This window comes from Schistocerca nitens, chromosome 8, assembly GCF_023898315.1.
Source record: "Schistocerca nitens isolate TAMUIC-IGC-003100 chromosome 8, iqSchNite1.1, whole genome shotgun sequence".
Lineage (NCBI taxonomy): Eukaryota > Metazoa > Arthropoda > Insecta > Orthoptera > Acrididae > Schistocerca > Schistocerca nitens.
The window spans coordinates 462,571,715-462,591,337 of NC_064621.1; positions in this window are offsets into that span (position 1 = coordinate 462,571,715).

Genomic DNA, 19,623 nt, shown 5'->3' on the forward strand with positions numbered 1-19,623 from the left:
ATATTGTCGATTCATGTAACTTTTTTATTAAAAAAAAGAATAAGTCTCACTTGTGTTCTTAAAAATTTGAAAGACAATACTAAGTGGTGTTATGTATGACATATTGTAATCACATAACTATGATGAACAATTTCTGTGAATGCAGTTGAGAAGGTGTAAGCGAACCGGCTAAACTCTTACGTGACAGCGGGAGCAGCAAGGAGGAGGGCTAGTTGTAAACTGGCGGGTTTCCCAGCAGGACACACTGTCAACCGGGCCACTTCGGGAGCGCGGTCACAACAAAAGAAGGGTACGGGACAAACACTTTCCCTTGCACCCGGAGCTAATGGCCGGCCGCACCAGTGCGACCCTTCGTGGAGGCGATGACCTGAGATGGCTGAGCGGTCCACCGCGCGGAAATCCATCTGCTGGCAACGCACCACACGCACGCGACTGTGACAAGACGGCCGGGGTGAAATGACAGAAGACAGGGGATAAAGGGACATGGAGCCTTTTGACACGTACTGTCCAGAGAAATTGGCAGACTTCAACGACGCCTATCAACATTTCCTGACGGATGCCCACTGTCAAGCGACAGTAAATCATGGTTCGATGTTCTCTGGTCGCTAAGGGTGGCACAAAGAAGAGCCATTAAGTGTCATCCTTGCCCAGGAATATCAAACCGGCGAGCCAATTGAGGATAACTCAAGAATGTAACAACACAAGGGGTGTGGAGCCTTTTGACACATACTGTCCAGAGAAACTGGCAGACTTCAACGACGCCTATCAACATTTCCTGGCGGATGCCCACTGTCAACCGACAGTAAATCATAGTTCGATGTTCTCTGGTAGCTAATGGTGGCACAAAGAACAGCCATTAAGTGTCATCCTTGCCCAGGAATATCGACCTGGCGTGTCAAACGAGGATACCGCACGAATTTGACAACACAAACATGGAACCAAATCGAGATGTATGTGACACGGGCCACCAAGAGAAACTTCATGAGAGGGCAGAGACGGCGGGATTGCATGCAACAGATGGACAAAAATCCCTACTGACACGTGTGGCGATGAACCTCCCCCCCCCCTCCCCTTATATTGCGCCTCAGAACAGTGGAACTGCTGTGTGTGTCAGTGAACAGTGATTATACGGTTCTTAGTTCAATGCATATACGAGTGTTTCTGTCAGAGAAACTTTAACTCGTGTGTTTTGCAGGGGTTCGATTTATTGGTGTTTATTAGACTGACTCTTGTATTTTGCAGGTGTTCTATTTATTGTTTTTTTAGACTTTGACTCTTGTATTTTGCAGGTGTTTTATTTATTGGTGTTTTTTTTAGACGTTGACTATTGTACTTTCAGAGCTGTTTTATTGATCAATGTTTGTTCTTGTGTGATGTATTAGATTTGTGATATTTTGTTTCGTAAATTCATTCCTGTGGCATTACTTAGTTTATCAGTCAGATAGCTATTCATTCTCATTGGACTGTGATCGATAGGCTTTGCATGGGGCATATTTATAGTGAGGAACCCCATAAGGGTAACAATCACATAATTAATTGTAGTTTCAGTATAATGACACAGTGATCATTGTTTGCTAACTAGCTGAAATATAGTAGAGTCATTGAATTAGTGCCACAAAGTTATTTTAATTCTACAAATTATTAGTTTTATAAGATATAGAATTTTTTTGTGATAACCACTTTGTAAAACATATTTTTTCTCTTATTATCATATTCTTTGGCTTTTGCGGATTGTGCATTGTAATGTTCTGCTTTATAATACTGATGTTATTTTCACGTTTTTTTTAATTGCTGTGGCACCTTTGCTATTTTCATAAATTTTACTTGTTAATAAACAATCATAGATTTTCCTGTGATCAGTTGTCTCTTGCAATGAGCAAATACTGGTGAACTCCATAAGGGTAACAACCAGAAATCGTTTTCATATTAATGACACAGGAACCATTGTTTTTACTTGCTGACCGAATTGGGTCTACACTATCTTTTAAATAGGTGTCACAGAATGTTTTTTTCTTTGAAATTGGTAGATTCTAAAGATGTGTAGAAATTATTGTGTTTTAGCAAGTAGCTGGTGACCTTTTGCCTTTTCTTTACATTTTTGGTTTATGTTGGGTGTGAGAAGCCTGCTTGGGAATGTCCTAGCATGGCCAGAAAATTCCCTGCACAGTCTTTTCCCGGGGCGTTGGGGTTATGAAAGGTCTCTGTTGGATTCCTTTCATGTTAATTTCTTAAATCTGTTGTCATTTACGGCATAAATTCCTCTTCTAAATTTACTGTGGTGTTTCTGACTATCTGGGAGGAGACTGAGCAGTGAAACGTGTTACTTTTACACATAAACAAGAACGATCTGTCACACTACTACACTTTAAAACACAGTTTATATGTAATTCATGTCACACAGTCTCATACAGAACGTACATCCGCTTTCTTTTATATACTGTATATAATAAGATACTGTCATCCCCCTTCCCTTCTGTGTGAGAGGATGAATGAGCAAATGTATTTCTAGTTGCATGCTGGATGGTAGCAGACAAGCCTGTCTGCTAGAGAACAGTAGGACCAACGTCGGAACAGGTAGCTACGCTTTCTAAAAGCAAAGCGGTTTCTATCCTTAGTATGGTCCTGTCCGTCCCTTGTCATGTTGGTATGGGAAGCTGCCTCTCTGGTCACTTCCGTTTTGTATACTGAAGCACCCTTGATAGGAGCCCAGGTCAGTCTGTCCGCGGCGATCGTCTGAAGTGGTAAGACCTCCGGCTAAGTGCGTGTCTGCTAAGTCTGTAGGACAATGGATTTCTTAAGTTCAGCCTAACTGAAAATTTAATACCTTTCTTTCAGGTTTAGCTGTAAAATATCTAATGTTATCTTAAATTGCAACGCAGTGTGATTCGAGTGTACAGTTCAGAATATTCCAGTAGTTGCTTTGTCACTACTTTGTGAGTAAAGTGGAACCACGTGTTGATCAGTAACTCTAACTAAGATCATCAATCTTAAATGCGAATGTGCGTGAGATTATAACGTCTCGTCTTGACAATATTTTTCAATATAGCAACTTTTCTTTATGTTCAACCCACGTGGGATGTACTTTGTGAGACCAGTACCACGTGCTTAGACAATTGTTTGACCCATCAGGTTAATAGTAAGACTATAGTAAGCAGTTCGAGATTTTTCTTTTGTAAATTGCTTTTCCATCTAAATTATTTTAATTATCAAAATTATTGTGGAGTTACACTCTTTGTGTAAACCAAATTGACCACGTGAAACATGTGGTGTAATCATCAAAGTAGCCGTCAGCTATTCTTTTTGGGAAGATTTCACAGAGAGTTAGTATGAATTTAGTATACCAGTGTGTAATAATTACATGACGGACAGGATTGTGCTACGAACGTAACTTCTTTGGGTGAAAATTGAATCGGTTGGTTGTGGTTAATTTTCTCTTGCATATGTTTCAACGTTCTTCGTGTGTTATTTTATGGAAGTAGTGCTGTATGCAGTCTCCCAATCTTGGCTCCATATTTGATGTGTCCCGTAAGATTACAATCTCACATTTTCACAATCCTAAATAAGGCACCAGTTTAGTTATGAATCATGTTTAATATGCTGAAATCTCAATTATCAATGTTAAAATAAATTTCCAAATATAAACTGATTTATTTATTTTTATTTAAATTCTCTTTTATATATATATATATATATATATATATATATATATATATATATATATATATATATATATATATATATATATTAAATAAATCAGTTTATATTTGGAAATTTATTTTAACATTGATCATTGAGATTTCAGCATATTAAACTTGATTCATAACTAAACTGGTGCCTTATTTAGGATTGTGAATATATATATATATATATATATATATATATATATATATATATATATATATACTCCTGGAAATTGAAATAAGAACATCGTGAATTCATTGTCCCAGGAAGGGGAAACTTTATTGACACATTCCTGGGGTCAGATACATCACATGATCACACTGACAGAACCACAGGCACATAGACACAGGCAACAGAGCATGCACAATGTCGGCACTAGTACAGTGTATATCCACCTTTCGCAGCAATGCAGGCTGCTATTCTCCCATGGAGACGATCGTAGAGATGCTGGATGTAGTCCTGTGGAACGGCTTGCCATGCCATTTCCACCTGGCGCCTCAGTTGGACCAGCGTTCGTGCTGGACGTGCAGACCGCGTGAGACGACGCTTCATCCAGTCCCAAACATGCTCAATGGGGGACTGATCCGGAGATCTTGCTGGCCAGGGTAGTTGACTTACACCTTCTATAGCACGTTGGGTGGCACGGGATACATGCGGACGTGCATTGTCCTGTTGGAACAGCAAGTTCTCTTGCCGGTCTAGGAATGGTAGAACGATGGGTTCGATGACGGTTTGGATGTACCGTGCACTATTCAGTGTCCCCTCGACGATCACCAGTGGTGTACGGCCAGTGTAGGAGATTGCTCCCCATACCATGATGCCGGGTGTTGGCCCTGTGTGCCTCGGTCGTATGCAGTCCTGATTGTGGCGCTCACCTGCACGGCGCCAAACACGCATACGACCATCATTGGCACCAAGGCAGAAGCGACTCCCATCGCTGAAGACGACACGTCTCCATTCGTCCCTCCATTCACGCCTGTCGCGACACCACTGGAGGCGGGCTGCACGATGTTGGGGCGTGAGTGGAAGACGGCCTAACGGTGTGCGGGACCGTAGCCCAGCTTCATGGAGACGGTTGCGAATGGTCCTCGCCGATACCCCAGGAGCAACAGTGTCCCTAATTTGCTGGGAAGTGGCGGTGCGGTCCCCTACGGCACTGCGTAGGATCCTACGGTCTTGGCGTGCATCCGTGCGTCGCTGCGGTCCGGTCCCAGGTCGACGGGCACGTGCACCTTTCGCCGACCACTGGCGACAACATCGATGTACTGTGGAGACCTCACGCCCCACGTGTTGAGCAATTCGGCGGTACGTCCACCCGGCCTCCCGCATGCCCACTATACGCCCTCGCTCAAAGTCCGTCAACTGCACATACGGTTCACGTCCACGCTGTCGCGGCATGCTACCAGTGTTAAAGACTGCGATGGAGCTCCGTATGCCACGGCAAACTGGCTGACACTGACGGCGGCGGTGCACAAATGCTGTGCAGCTAGCGCCATTCGACGGCCAACACCGCGGTTCCTGGTGTGTCCGCTGTGCCGTGCGTGTGATCATTGCTTGTACAGCCCTCTCGCAGTGTCCGGAGCAAGTATGGTGGGTCTGACACACCGGTGTCAATGTGTTCTTTTTTCCATTTCCAGGAATATATATATATATATGGCAAATGGTTCAAATGGCTCTGAGCACTATGGGACTCAACTACTGAGGTCATTAGTCCCCTAGAACTTAGAACTAGTTAAACCTAACTAACCTAAGGACATCACAAACATCCATGCCCGAGGCAGGATTCGAACCTGCGACCGTAGCGCTTGCGGTTCCAGACTGCAGCGCCTTTAACCGCACGGCCACTTCGGCCGGCTATATATATATATATATATATATATATATATATATATATATATATCACCGGTTGTCGTATGACTATTAAAAGATTATAATTAATGTTAGTCTGGTTGGGAATTTGGTAAGCTAGACTGGATACCTAGCGAAACAGTTGCGCAGTAATGCAAGGTTAACTTCCCCAGACAGCTCACAGCTTTTAACCCGCTTTTATTGTTTATCAGCACCGCTTTCGTAACAAATTAATGCAACAACATTACAACAGTTCCCCACAGTCGTTTAATGAACAAAGTAAGAGCATATGGAATATCAGACCAATTGTGTGATCGGATTGAAGAGTTCGTAGATAACAGATAGCAACATGTCATTCTCAATGGAGAGAAGGCTTCCGAAGTAAGAGTGATTTCAGGTGTGCTGCAGGGGAGTGTCGTAGGACTGTCGCTATTCACAATATACATAAATGATCTTGTCGATAGCATCGGAAGTTCACTGAGGCTTTTTGTGGATGATGCTGTAGTAGATCGAGAGGTTGTAACAATGGAGAATTGTACTGAAATGCAGGAGTATCTGCAACGAATTGACGCATGGTGCAGGGAATGGCAATTGAATCTCAATGTAGACAAGTGTAATGTGCTGCGAATACATAGAAAGAAAGATCCTTTATCATTTAGCTACAATATAGCAGGTCAGCAACTGGAAGCAGTTAATTCCATAAATTATCTGGGAGTAGGCACAAGGAGTGATTTAAAAGGAAATTATCATGTAAAGTTGATCGTCGGTAAAACAGATGCAAGACAGAGATTCTTTGGAAGAATCCTAAGGAAATGCAATCCGAAAACAAAGGAAGTAGGTTACAGTACACTTGTTCACCCACTGCTTGAATACTGCTCACCGGTGTGGGATCCGTACCAGATAGGGTTGACAGAAGAGATAGAGAAGATCCAACGGAGAGCAGCGCGCTTCGTTACAGGATCATTTAATAATGGCGAAAGCGTCACGGAGATGATAGATAAACTCCTGTGGAAGACTGCAGGAGAGACGCTCAGTAGCTCGGTAGGGGCTTTTGTTGAGGTTCGAGAACATACCTTAACCGAGGAGTCAAGCAGTATATTGCTCTCTCCTACGTATATCTCGCGAAGAGACCATGAGGATAAAATGAGAGAGATTGGAGCCCACACAGAGGCATACCGACAATCTTTCTTTCCACGAACAATACGAGACTAGAATAGAAGAGAGAGCCGATAGAGGTACTCAAAGTACCCTCCGCCACACACCGTCAGGTGGCTTGCGGAGTATGGATGTAGATGTAGATGTACCTATGTATTCCCTGTCCAGTGTGCAAATAAAACATCAGCCTTGCTTCCGGATATTCTGCTCATTTCCCATTATTGTAGTTAAACAGCTGGTATGAACTCTTTGAGATTCAGAACATATCTGTTATCAAATTGTTTATGACAGCCATGGGACTCGAGCAACGAATGAAAATCTCAGTGGGAGGTAGGTCACGGAACCAGGACAAACGCCGTTTTCGAATGGCGTACAAGGTGGCAGTGCGGCGATTTGCGACTGCAGTGGGCTGCTTGTGATTCAGCAGAAGAAGCGCCGACTGTCGGCCATGTAGGGCAGCCGTGCGCGTGCCGCTCACGCCACGCAGCATTCGCAGCCGCAGGAATCCGTGCCGTTTGTTACCGTGGCAGCACAAGAAGCGGCGCCCATGCCCATTCCCAGTAAATACTCTACCTGGACTGCTCTCACCCCTCCCCCTCCCCCCACCGCCCGCTTCAATGCACGAATCCAGAAAAGTGGCTGGTCATGTTCATCATCCTCATCGGCGTCATCATCAATTTTTGATGTCAGATTTGAATAGCTAATGACCACGAGACTAATAATGCGTGAACAATAGTTGAATCCACAACAGACAGGTCATGTCTGTACGTGTTTCTCGTGCGGTATTCGTTTTGTCTGTGACGTCATCCTACCAGTGTAGACACTTGGTCAAGATTGTTACGAATTAGTTTTTTTTTTGTAAAATAAATTAGTGTAGCGTCAAGATACGTTTAGCTAGGCATAGATTTTGGTTCAAATGGTTCTAAGCACTATGGGACTTAACATCGGAGGTCATACATCCATGCCCGAGGCAAGATTCGAACCTGCGACCGTAGGCAACATATATGTATATCAAGGGGCAACATGCATGTACGAATATCCAGGGGTAACCTTCATGTGTATAGCTGAAGCTGCTACTGCTTGGGAAAGCCCGTTAGAGCTTTATCCACCAGCAGATATCAGATGGCTGATGATGATCTACCAGCTTGTGGAGCATTATTGGAACCCAAACAGCCAGTATAAAAATGTTCTCCCAAATAATAGTAAAAATCGGCATTGAACTGAAAATTACAAACTAATGACAGATATTGTCTCATAGGACTTCTAAATACGCTCGGAACGACAGAAAACGCAAGCCAGAGGAAAGATCACTTCGAAAGGCATCCATCATCTTCATCATCATCATCATCATCATCATCATCAACAACAACAATAACAACACTCCGTCTTTCATAGCTGAAAGTTGGTGACCTGTTACAAAATCGTCTTAAAAGTTTGTCTCCGTTCTTCCCGGTCTTCGGTATCTCGGAGTAGCTGGCCTCATATTTAGCGTGTCTTCTCCTTTATCTGGGTCCGCAGCTCGTGGTCTAGTGGCTAGCGGTGCTGCCTCTGGATCACAGGGACCCAGGTTCGATTCCCAGCCGGGTCGGGGATTTTCCCTGCCCGGGGACTGGGTGTTTGCGTTGTCCTCATCATTTCATCATCATCATCATCATCATTCGTGACAGTGGTTCGATTGGACTGTGGAAAAAAATTGGACTGTGTAAAAATTGGGACTTTGTACAGGCGCTGATGAACGAGTAGTTGAGCGCCCCACAAACCAAACATCATCATCATCCTTTATCTGGTCTATTCATCTTCTCGGTGGTCTTCCCTGTTACCTTTCCCCTTTGACTTTGTCTTGAATGATCTTTTGCAAGTAATCCTCCTGTCGTCGAATTATATCGTCAAAGAACTGCAAAATCCGCTGGAAACAAATACTGAACAACCTCGTCCCCGCCCTGAGCCCTTGAAGGATTGATTTTTTGGTGCGTTTGTCCATCCATGATATTCTCAGCAAACCTCCTATATGTCCACACCTCAAAGGCATCAATTTGTTTGCGGCATCCTTCGGTTATTGTCCATGTTTCGGCGCCATAAAGGAAAACTGGAAACACCAGAGATTTCAGCATTCTCCTGCGTTGTATTTTCTGTGTAGACTTGTCCTCTATCTGAACCACTGAGCCCAGATAGACAAAATGATCAACTTCTTCATATTCCGATAGTACATCAGCAGCTGTAGTGATTCATCTCTGTCAGTTATCATGATCTCGGTCTTTTTCTTGTTAATTGACAATTAATAACGCTAATCAGTAGTTCCATCATTTCCACTCGTGATTCTGCGCACAATTTGGTGTAAGCAGCAAATTTAAATTATTCGTTCTTCGTCCTCCAATTCGGATCCCACCAGTTCAGCCATGAAGAGCTCTTCTCATGATATTTTCTCCAATGATGTTAAATAGAATCCCTGTCTAACTCATTTACATGGTTAAAAAGGACGTGGAATAGGTTTACCTAGTCTGATTACTGCCTTATCATCAGGGTAGAGATTTCTGATAAGGGTAATATGATAATCAGGAGAGCCCATATCTGCTATTACGCTCCACAGTTCTTTCCATCGAACACAGTCGAAATTCTTGCTATAGTCCAAGAAACAAAGGACTTAGGGGTTTTCAATTCCCCACACTTTTCATTTAGTTGCTTGACATTGAGATTGTGCTTTCGTGTTCCTTTACTATGCACAAACCCATCTTGCTTTGGTGGTATTGCTTTATGTAAGTAGGTTCTCAGGCATTCATGGGTGACATTTAGAAGAATCTTGCTGGCATGTAAAATTAATGAAATGGTTCTGCAGTTCTCACAACGTTGTGTGTTTCCCTTGTTATGAAACGGTATCGTTACCGACATGGTCCAGTCTTCTATCCATGTTCCGTTATTTCATATAATGTCATATACTTCACGCGCGATTTTCAAACCAAAATCTCCAGATGCTTTGATCATTTCAGTAATAATGAGGTCAGGTCTAGATGCTTTGTTATTTTTCAATTTACCTATAGCTTTTCGGATTTCTCTTTTTGAGATATTATGTTCCTTCTCTATTGGAATGTTTGCAAGACAAAATTTTCCATTTTTATCCATGTTCAACTTTTTGTAATATGTTCTCCACCGATCAGCAGCTAGTTCTATGTAGGTTTGAGGTGTGCCATCTTCGTCTCACATAATCCAAGTTCTTATTTTAATGACTCTTATTAGTTTATTTATTTCATTGAACATGCACTTTGCTCATTGCAGTCCTGGAGTTTCTGAATTCTCTCACATGTTTCTCTGATGTCACTATTTTTGTCTCTTCGACTTCTTCCCTGTATTAAAGCCGGTAACTTGTGGTTTTTGTATGGCCGCGATGGCAACTCATTTATTTCTATTCTCCTCTTTTTGCCATAATCGACTACTTCTCAGCTGTTGTGGATAATGGTCACAATCCAAACCAACCCTTGGAAATTTCTTACAGTTTAAAAACTGTTGCCGCGATATCAGTCTTACCACTACACAATCACTTTGGAACATTCCTGGAACCTCCAGGTCTCTTCCAGCTGAATTCCCTTTTTTTCATGATTCTTAAACGAAGTGTTAGCGATGATTAAATTATGATCTGTGTAAAATTCTTTTCTCCCTGTCCATATTCATCTTCTACTTTTCACCTCTTCCTTTTCCTACTATCGAATTCCAATCCCCCATCACAATTAATTTTTCTCCTCCCTTAACTATCTGAATAACTTATTTTACCTCATCATACATTTCTTCAGTCTCCTCATCTGCAGAGATCGTTGGCACATAAACTTGTACTACTGTGGTGGTTATGGGCTTCGCGTCTATCTTGAAGGTTCGAGTCCTCCCTCGGGCATGGGTGTTTGTCCTTAGGATAATTTAGGTTAAGTAGTGTGTACGCTTAGGGACTGATGACCTTAGCAGTTAAGTCCCATCAGATTTCACACACATTTGAACATTTTTTCTATCTTGGCTACAATAATGCGTTCACTATGCTTTTCAAGGTAGCTTATTCGTGCCTTTTTAAATCTTCTAACCTACCTACCCAATTAAGGGATCTAACATTCCATGCTCCAATCTGTAGAATGCCAGTTTTGTTTCTCCTGATGATAACATCCTCCTGTGTAGTCCCCACCCGCAGGCCCAAATGAGGGACTATTTTACCTCTGGAATATTTTACCCAAGAGGATTCCATCATCATTTACCCAATCAGTGGAGGTGCATGCCCTCAGGAAATATTAGGGCTGTCATTCTCCTTGCTTTCAACCATTTACGGCATAGCAAAGCCATTTTGGTTCGTGCCAGAAGGTCAGATCGGTCAATCTTCCCGACTGTTGCCCCTGCAGCTACTGAAAAGGCTGCTGTCCCTCTTCTGGAACCACATGTTTGTCTGCCCTCTCAACGTACACATAACCCTCTATTGTGCTTTCATCTACATTATGGCTATGTATGTCGCTAAGGCATGCAAGCCACCCCACCAACGGCACGGTTCTTGTTTTTTTTTTTTTTTGTTTTTTTTTTTGTGAATAAAGGATCTAATGCGGACTTATTTCTGCGGACACTGTACTCGTGGAATCCGTACAGAATAACGTGGCCGCTAGGTGCACAGTAGTGTTGGGGGTTGAGGGGAAGCACTGAAGGGGAAATGCTGAGTGCTGGAGGGGAAGTGCCATTGGAAATAAATCACATTCTCGCATTTTTTGTAAATATTAAGTGCAGCTCCAGCACATCCACACTTGCATGGTGACCATTCAAAAACATCTACTACTACCTCTGCTTCGGTTAGTACCTAAAAAGAGTTCCGCTGATAAGGCAACAAAAGCAGTGATTTATTTTCACCTGGACTGTTAACCATTTCTGACTTTCAGAGGAGCGTCATGAATGGCGAATTTTGAGTAAACCCTACATTTATCTTGTTGTCGTATTAAAATTTGCTTCTTTTTTCAAAATACAGCGGAGTTTACACAATGTCACGTTACTAACATATTGTGCAGACGCAGTTGCCGGAAAATTCTTAAATTGTGGTTTATTAAGTAACGAACCTGAAAAAGTAAGGTCAATAGCTTACGTAAAAGCACATCCTGGTATGAAAAAAAGTGGGATGTCTTCACATATGTTGCTCTGAAGTCCACAGCATTTCTCGTTTCAGCTACTATCGATGGCCACTAAAAATTGCATTGTTTCATCGAAAAAGTCCGTAGTTAGTGGATTAACGCGGCGGATAATAAAGTTATGCATAATAACCATATGACAAAATACTCTCCTCTTCGCATGCTATCATTTGCCAAAATCTCATTTCTATATCACTGGCGCGCGAGATCGCAAATGAGTGTGCTACATCAGCTCGATTTTCTCGAGATTGGTTACAGACACTCCCACCCAAGTCTAAAGGAAACGACGTGTTAGCTAAATTTCTTACACAGCAACATGTTATGTAGTATGCACAAAAATCGTTGCGACCCCTATTTTTCATTGCAAACTGTTTCAGATTTCGTACAGTCTCTAATTTACAGTATATGCAAATATCACTCTAACTGTGACGATTAACAAAATTGTGAGCACTTCATCGTGAAACTGACGTGTAATGCTATAAGTAATTCAAAAATGAATTTTCTTACAGAATAGTTTCTGTAAAATCGATTGAGAAAGACTGCAGGACGTGCACCTCGATTGCGCGTCGCTGGCCGGCCGAGAGCGGGCAATGTGGGCCTCCCCTACCGAACAAACGAATGAACCCGCCCAGCGCTTCGGTCAACGACTGGCACTTCGATCACCGTGTCCAGAAGAACAAATCGGTCTACCACCACAGATTCCATTTAACTAAATTGTAGAATTACTACTGAAGAAATGCCTAGATAAACATTCTCAGTGTTCTGTTGTGCCGCCAGAAACAAGCTTACGTGACGTCACATGTTCTGTGCTGTGACTGGCTGGTTACGTGTTCTGTGTTGTGATTGGCTGACAGAACCAAACGAGGCAGGTGCCATGTCGATTTACGTGTTTGCGATGCTAAAGGGCCATACTTGGTGGTTTTCGTGTTTATATCTGTGTACAACGAAAATATGCAGTTGGACTGATGCGCCATATTAAAGTTCTCTCCAATTGAATCATTTCTACTACGATTTGTTGCACATAAGAGTCGAAAAATGTGAGGTTTGCGGATAAAAATGTTCTCTCTCTTGAAACTGTTTGAAAATGAACTCGTTGTTACGGGAAAATATATTTTTGATGATAAATCGAGGAAATTATTGACAAACATGAATACTTCAGGGAGGGCAGAAGCAACATTGAACCGCAACGGGTTGCACTTTCGTACCATGCCACAGTTCCATACTTGTCGGTGTTCCGAGCCCTAGCCGCGCGGGATTAGCCGAGCGGTCTCAGGCGCTGCAGTCATGGACTGTGCGGCTGGTCCCGGCGGAGGTTAGAGTCCTCCCTCGGGCATGCGTGTGTGTTTTTGTCCATATGATAATTTAGGTTAAGTAATGTGTAAGCTTAGGGACTGATGACCTTAGCAGTTAAGTCCCATAAGATTTCACACACATTTGAACATTTTTTTGAACATACAAAAATCAAAAATGTTGATTGAAAAATGAACCATCAGACAAAAAAACCGAGATTGGCAAAAAATAATAGCGTAATCGACCAAAAAGTTAAATGATTTTTTCCTGACTCTACTTATATACCATTTTAATCTTATAGTGAACGATTTTCAAGCCTACATCGAAATTTACTCTGTTAAGTTCTTACAGTAGTTGTTGCTGCTTATCTGTATCAGAAATGTTGATACTGGTAAGCACACTAATTTCGTAATTGGGAGTTCCTTTCATTTTTGACGGTTCTTTCAAGTGATAAAGCTTAGGTATTAGTTTTAAACAGGCCAGACGTGCAAAACAGTCATTTAAAAATTATTCACACTGGCGTAGTTTTGGCAAATTGAAGTTGAACTCCAAAACCATTACGAAATTACGTGAGGGGAACTTACTTTCTGAGAGGTATTGAATGTGAGACCGAAAAAACTTTTAACAGCAACACTGAATGTCTTTTGTGTTTTCACGAATACGTGTTAAAGCTCCACTTCGTCTGAGCACGATTTACAAAAAATTTCTGGACTCCACTGCTGACAATTTTTTCTACGTCATATGTCGTGTAACAGACTACTTCTAGCGTTTGAAGGTTGTCCCGAAATAATACATTGTATGTATCAAGCGAAAACATATGTGGTCAAGGGCATCCTTGTATTTGTACAATGTCATCTATTCTTCTGTTTGCTATACTGTTTTTTTACATACGGAAGTCAAATTAATTTCCTTCAGTACTACAGGAAGCATTGCAGCGATTGTTTTCTTTTCAGAGTACACCAGATGGCACGTTGGCCGTGAGAAAGCTCGCTTTAAAGCAGGCCATGCACGCTACGTCAAATGTCCGGAGGGCCAGTAGGGGAATTGCAGGCCACCTCGACTGACGGCCTTGCTGCGAGGTGTAAACAATAATACAACCAGTCCAGATAATTGCTTTAAAATTGCCGACTGCCGTTCTGCAACTATGTCTGCCGAATTAATACAGCCTTGAAGTAACGTGTTGTGTGTTGGAAATAGCGAAAGTTTACTGTACCTAAGAATGCCAATGGAAACGAACGTGGGACAGGCATCTGACGAGAAGCATCAAAATCAGACAAAAAATTAGATGATGACTGAGGTGTGGAGTGGTGCCTGAATACAGACTGTGAAACTCAAACTAGATGAAGCTTTCAAACAAAAATTGTCGCCGCTGTTCGAGTTCCATGTTATAATGTTGTTATTCTATCTCATCTCAGAAAATAAGAGGTTGAGGCGCTTCTCAGGCGACGGACGACAAGAATTTGCCAACTCAAATAGCGATACGACTTGTAAAGTAATGTTGTTTACAAAATTGTTAAGGCTTTCGTGGCCACTTGTTGACAAACTGCCTATTGGCTTCTGTCTCGGGTTCTTCGGCCGACGTTCATCTAATGATTTTTCTGACGTTTCGCCAGTACGAGTGGCTGGCATTGTCAAAGCTTCACCCTCCATTGCCGGTGGTTCACCACCGGCAATGGAGGGTGAAGCTTTGACAATGCCAGCCACTCGTGCTGACGAAACGTCAGAAAAATCATTAGATGAACGTCGGCCGAAGAACCCGAGACAGAAGCCAATAGGCAGTTTGTTAATGTTGTTTAGTTTAAATGTAAACATTTGGAGGTACATTTAAACATTTAACTGATTAAAAACAATAAAGTCTTTTGAGTACATTTAGAAACAAAAAATTATGAATGCCAACTGAAAGTACAAATCGCTATAAGCAGTATCGTTTACTATATTATATCACTTTTTATATGTTTATCACACTTACTTGTAGCTGAAATGGAAGTGGCCGGGACATATAGCAAGGTGAATTGACCGCCGATGGCCGGCCGCTGTGGCCGAGCGGTTCTAGTCGCTTCAGTCTGGAACCGCGCACCTGCTACGGTCGCAGGTTTGAATCCTGCCTCGGGCATGGATGTGTGTGACGTCCTTAGGTTAGTTAGATTTAAGTAGTTCTAAGTCTAGGGGACTGATGACCGCAGATGTTAAGTCCCATAGTGCTTAGAGCCATTTGAACCATTTTGAACTGCCGATGGCTAACAGAAATTCTTAACTATAGTCCGATTACAGTTACTTGATGGTTGACACTTCACGTGTTGGAGCTAGTTACCTCTAATCAGAGGGTTCAGTGTCATGCCTGAACCGTTAACCATTGCCAAACTACTACAATGTTCCTTGTCTGGATTTCTGTCTTGATGTGTATGGATCCCGAATCGTTGGGTCTGGTCCTCTTATTTCGTATTTCATCACACATGATAACCACATCAAAAACAACAAACATTCGCAACGATGCTAACGAAATACGATTCATACCCAGCACTAACCAAACACTACTGTATCCTTCCACACATTACGCGATTTAGTGTCACATATACAGTTATTACAATCAGAGAGATTGGATTACATTAGATAAAGCTTCGGACGACATTGCATGACGCCAAATTTTTGAAGGCTCAATTCATCATAGTGATTGGGACACTAGAGTCGTAAATACCAGAACGTAGTTCTTGTGCTACAGTTGCGTAGTGATTAACACACAAACCTGACGTGTAGATAGTGTAGAATCACGCCAAGTGTACCGAAAATCTTTTGTTTTCAAATTTACTCAAAAGACATTATTATTTTTAATCAGTTAAATGTTTAAATGTAATTTTTTATTTCTAATACTTTGTCGTGTAATTTTCGTCATTGTATTGCCTTTATTTGCTTTTGTTCCTGTCTTTATCTTTCCACTTGAAATTTGCCTCTGTCGCATAAATTCTGCAACAAAGGGCCAACCAGGAATGCCGATCGGTTGGTAACGCGCCTGCTTGTGTAGCAGTGCGAGGATAGTTTCAGGTAACCAATGATTACGAGAAATTAGCGCTGAAACTGACATTTTTCTTTCTAAGTATGCTCGTAGAGGTTAGCATTAATCGCCGTGTAGAATGCCATCGTGGTTTTAGTTCTGCCGCAGACAGCTGACTGCCATTTTCTCAGCCACACTGCACAGCACGAGGCTGCAGTTAGGTTAAGACATGAGTTTAAATTCAGGGCTACAAGACGCACAGTTCAGTCAATTAAAATCAATTGCCGACAGAGCACCTTGCATTACCGTCATACCTCGCGGCGGCCGCTTTCAACATTCCTCCACGTTACACATTAACAGCATTTGTGAAGTGACCCACCGTGTCTGCGTGTCGCCAGTAACTCAGCGGCACCAGACAGCCGATATGGCAACACTGTAGTGGCAAGTGACAAACGTTAACTATCAAGTAATTCTAATTGGACTGTAGATTCCAACAGAAAACAACCAAGAGGACAACCTACTGTATGGTGGGTAGACGACATGCGGGGGCAACATGTACATATATCAAGGGGCAACATGTATGTACGAATATCCAGGGGGCAACCTTTATGTGTATAGATGAAGCCTGTAGTGCTTGAAAAAGCCCAGGAGAGCTTTATCCACCAGCAGATATCAGATGGCTGATGATGATCAACCAGTGATGAAATGTGATTGAATAAATTTGACCCAGACACAAAGCAACAGGTATGTCTGCATATTCCGTGATGATGCTTGAACAATGAACATGACAAGCATGTTTGGATGATATGAATGAGGGAAAGATGAAAATATTCCGGGCTGACAGTGACGATGTGAACACAAGATGTGGAGCAGAGCTGTTCCTAAGACAGCCGGCATCGTTGCCACGTATCATCCCAAGGTCAACATAATTCCAAGTTTATGAAGATGTGCAGTCATTGTAGCTCAGTCAATAAGGTAAGTGCGGAGGTTTATACAAAATAAAGTAGTCCCATTACTATCGTACCCCCAACTGTCTAAACTATTATTACTGCACATTTTTTCTAAGGATCTTTTAAAAAGAAAATCTTGCATAATACTGTGATGGTCTGCCTATCATGAGAATGGTGCTACATCAGTGTTATTAAGTTCATTCACTTTCCGCCTTCCCAAACCTGGACACACAAGGATTCAGAGACCTGATCCAGGTACAACGCCAGCTAAAGGGTGTCTGATGATATTCAAGGGTTAATAGTTAGTATGGCTCTGATACAATTGTTCCCCATAACTGCACAGGTTTGAAGTTTGTGCCTGGTCACGATCGATAAAATTTAACACTCACGGAACTTCTAGCTTTTCCTAAGACAAATTATATGTCACTTTCAAAAATCGTCCAACTTCAGAAACATAAGTTCAGCCTATTAAATTCAAAATTAGAAATGTGTATATATCCTTTCACTGTAAAGCATCACCACACTACAAATCAAAAGTCAAGATGTCTGCTGTAAGGTAATTTCAACTATATCCTTCCAAAACAGCATACACTCAATACATGTAATATTCCCTAGCTAGCGCAAAGTTTTCAATTCAAATCAATAAATACATTTGAGTCTTGGTCTGACACATATATCTGTTCAATATACAATTCAAACAAGGACTGTACATTCATATATTACACAAAATCACTCTTTTTCTTCAGCAGAGCCAGATGGGAACTCTTTGGCTGCCTGAAGATTGTAGGCCCTCTGCTGTGGTGCATGTTATTGCGTGATAGCTACTTTTCATTCCACAAGCATCTTCGAACACAATGTGGCTCACACAAATAAATAACTTCTGCAACATTATTCTCCCAACCAATAGTACAAATGAAATTTTCCTCGCCAGTGGCAAGCTTGTCCACACAGCAGTGATAATTGATTAAATGCTGCTATACTTACAATATTTTTGAGGGTTAAAAATGAATACAGACGACCGCCCTAGGCAAACTGTCATATTGCTCCCCAATGAGACAAAGCAAGTCACCTGAACTGCTGAGTCAGATCAACTTCACTACAGGCCATGTGTTTGGACAGCCATAAAACTCTCATCGTTTGTTTATAGCTTTAGGTTCTTCATGTCGGAAGACTGTGATACAATACATCATAATACTGGATGCTATCAGTTTATATTGTTATTTATTACAAATCTTCAACAATTTCTCTGTTCTATGTGTGGATACAACGGTTTGTTAATCAGTGTGTACTGGTTTGTTTTAGTTACTATTTTGTTCTCATACATTGTTTGTGTTATAATGGTGTAATATAATACCCTCCCACAGCCCTTCCCTTTATAAGAAATAAGTAAATACATTTGCCATCCTCCTTGAAAATTATCATAACAATACATAAATACCTTACTGAGAGTCATGTCCCATAATAACGTGTTTTATTGTGCTAAGTAAAACTGAGAGTGAACCTTAGTACTGGTATCAGATTACATCCCTGTCCTAACGGATTTATTCATCGACTGCTCGTTGTGCTGGGCTTTCATGATTTAAAAGATTTCATGATTTAAAAGGTTTCATTGGAGCACAATGCAATAGCGCACAACCAGATGCCTAGGGTAGCAGTTGAGCCATTAAATTAATATATGGTTGTGTTCTCCCCCTGATGTGGTTAGGTAGCAACAAATTGATTTGATCTGATGATTAATTTCGCTTCATTTATTTGTAACCATTAACCATCCAATATTTTGAAATCTGAACTCATTATCTAATTATTGGCACCATTTTGATTAAACTTCAATATGTATTAAGTTTTACAATTCTTTTTCAATCAATCAAGAGCTGAAATACCCATTTTAACTATCGTAATTATGAAACAGAAAACAAACCCAAGTGTTAAATACTGATACAATAATGAAAACCCACAGAATTTAACCACGCCGTTAGATTTTAATAATTTAGCCCAGCAAATTTTGTTTTAACATTTAAAGCAAGTATATGCACCCAGGTTCACAGATAATTCACTCTCTCGCTAACACACAAGACTTGTAGCACTCTAAGAAAGGCATCGATTTGCCTCAATTAAAAAAATATTATTGCAAATACCCCGTCCATACCCAAGCTGTGCTACATTTGAATGAATTCTTGAATGGGATAAGCTGTCAAACATAGACGAAGTTATTACAGCGTATAATTCCTTGTTTATACACTGAACTGAACACATGCTACGTGGTTATTTAAACAAGACGTATATCCGGAGCTGTTTCGCAGATCAAGATGGCGCTTGTTTTATCTTCGCGCAACATGTACCAGGGAAACGATAGTCAAATTTCATATTTATCATCACCATGAGCTCTGGGCCACGGTAATACTTTAGACTACTTCTCTCATCATTTGGAATGGCAGCGACTTTCATGGGAACGTCACGACACCGCTGTCCCACCTCATAACACGAGAGCCGTGTCTTTGCCTGGATGGCGAATGGGAGGTGTGAAAATCCAACCGCGTCGTGGGGCCGCCTCTCTTGCATGGCATCTGAGAGCGTC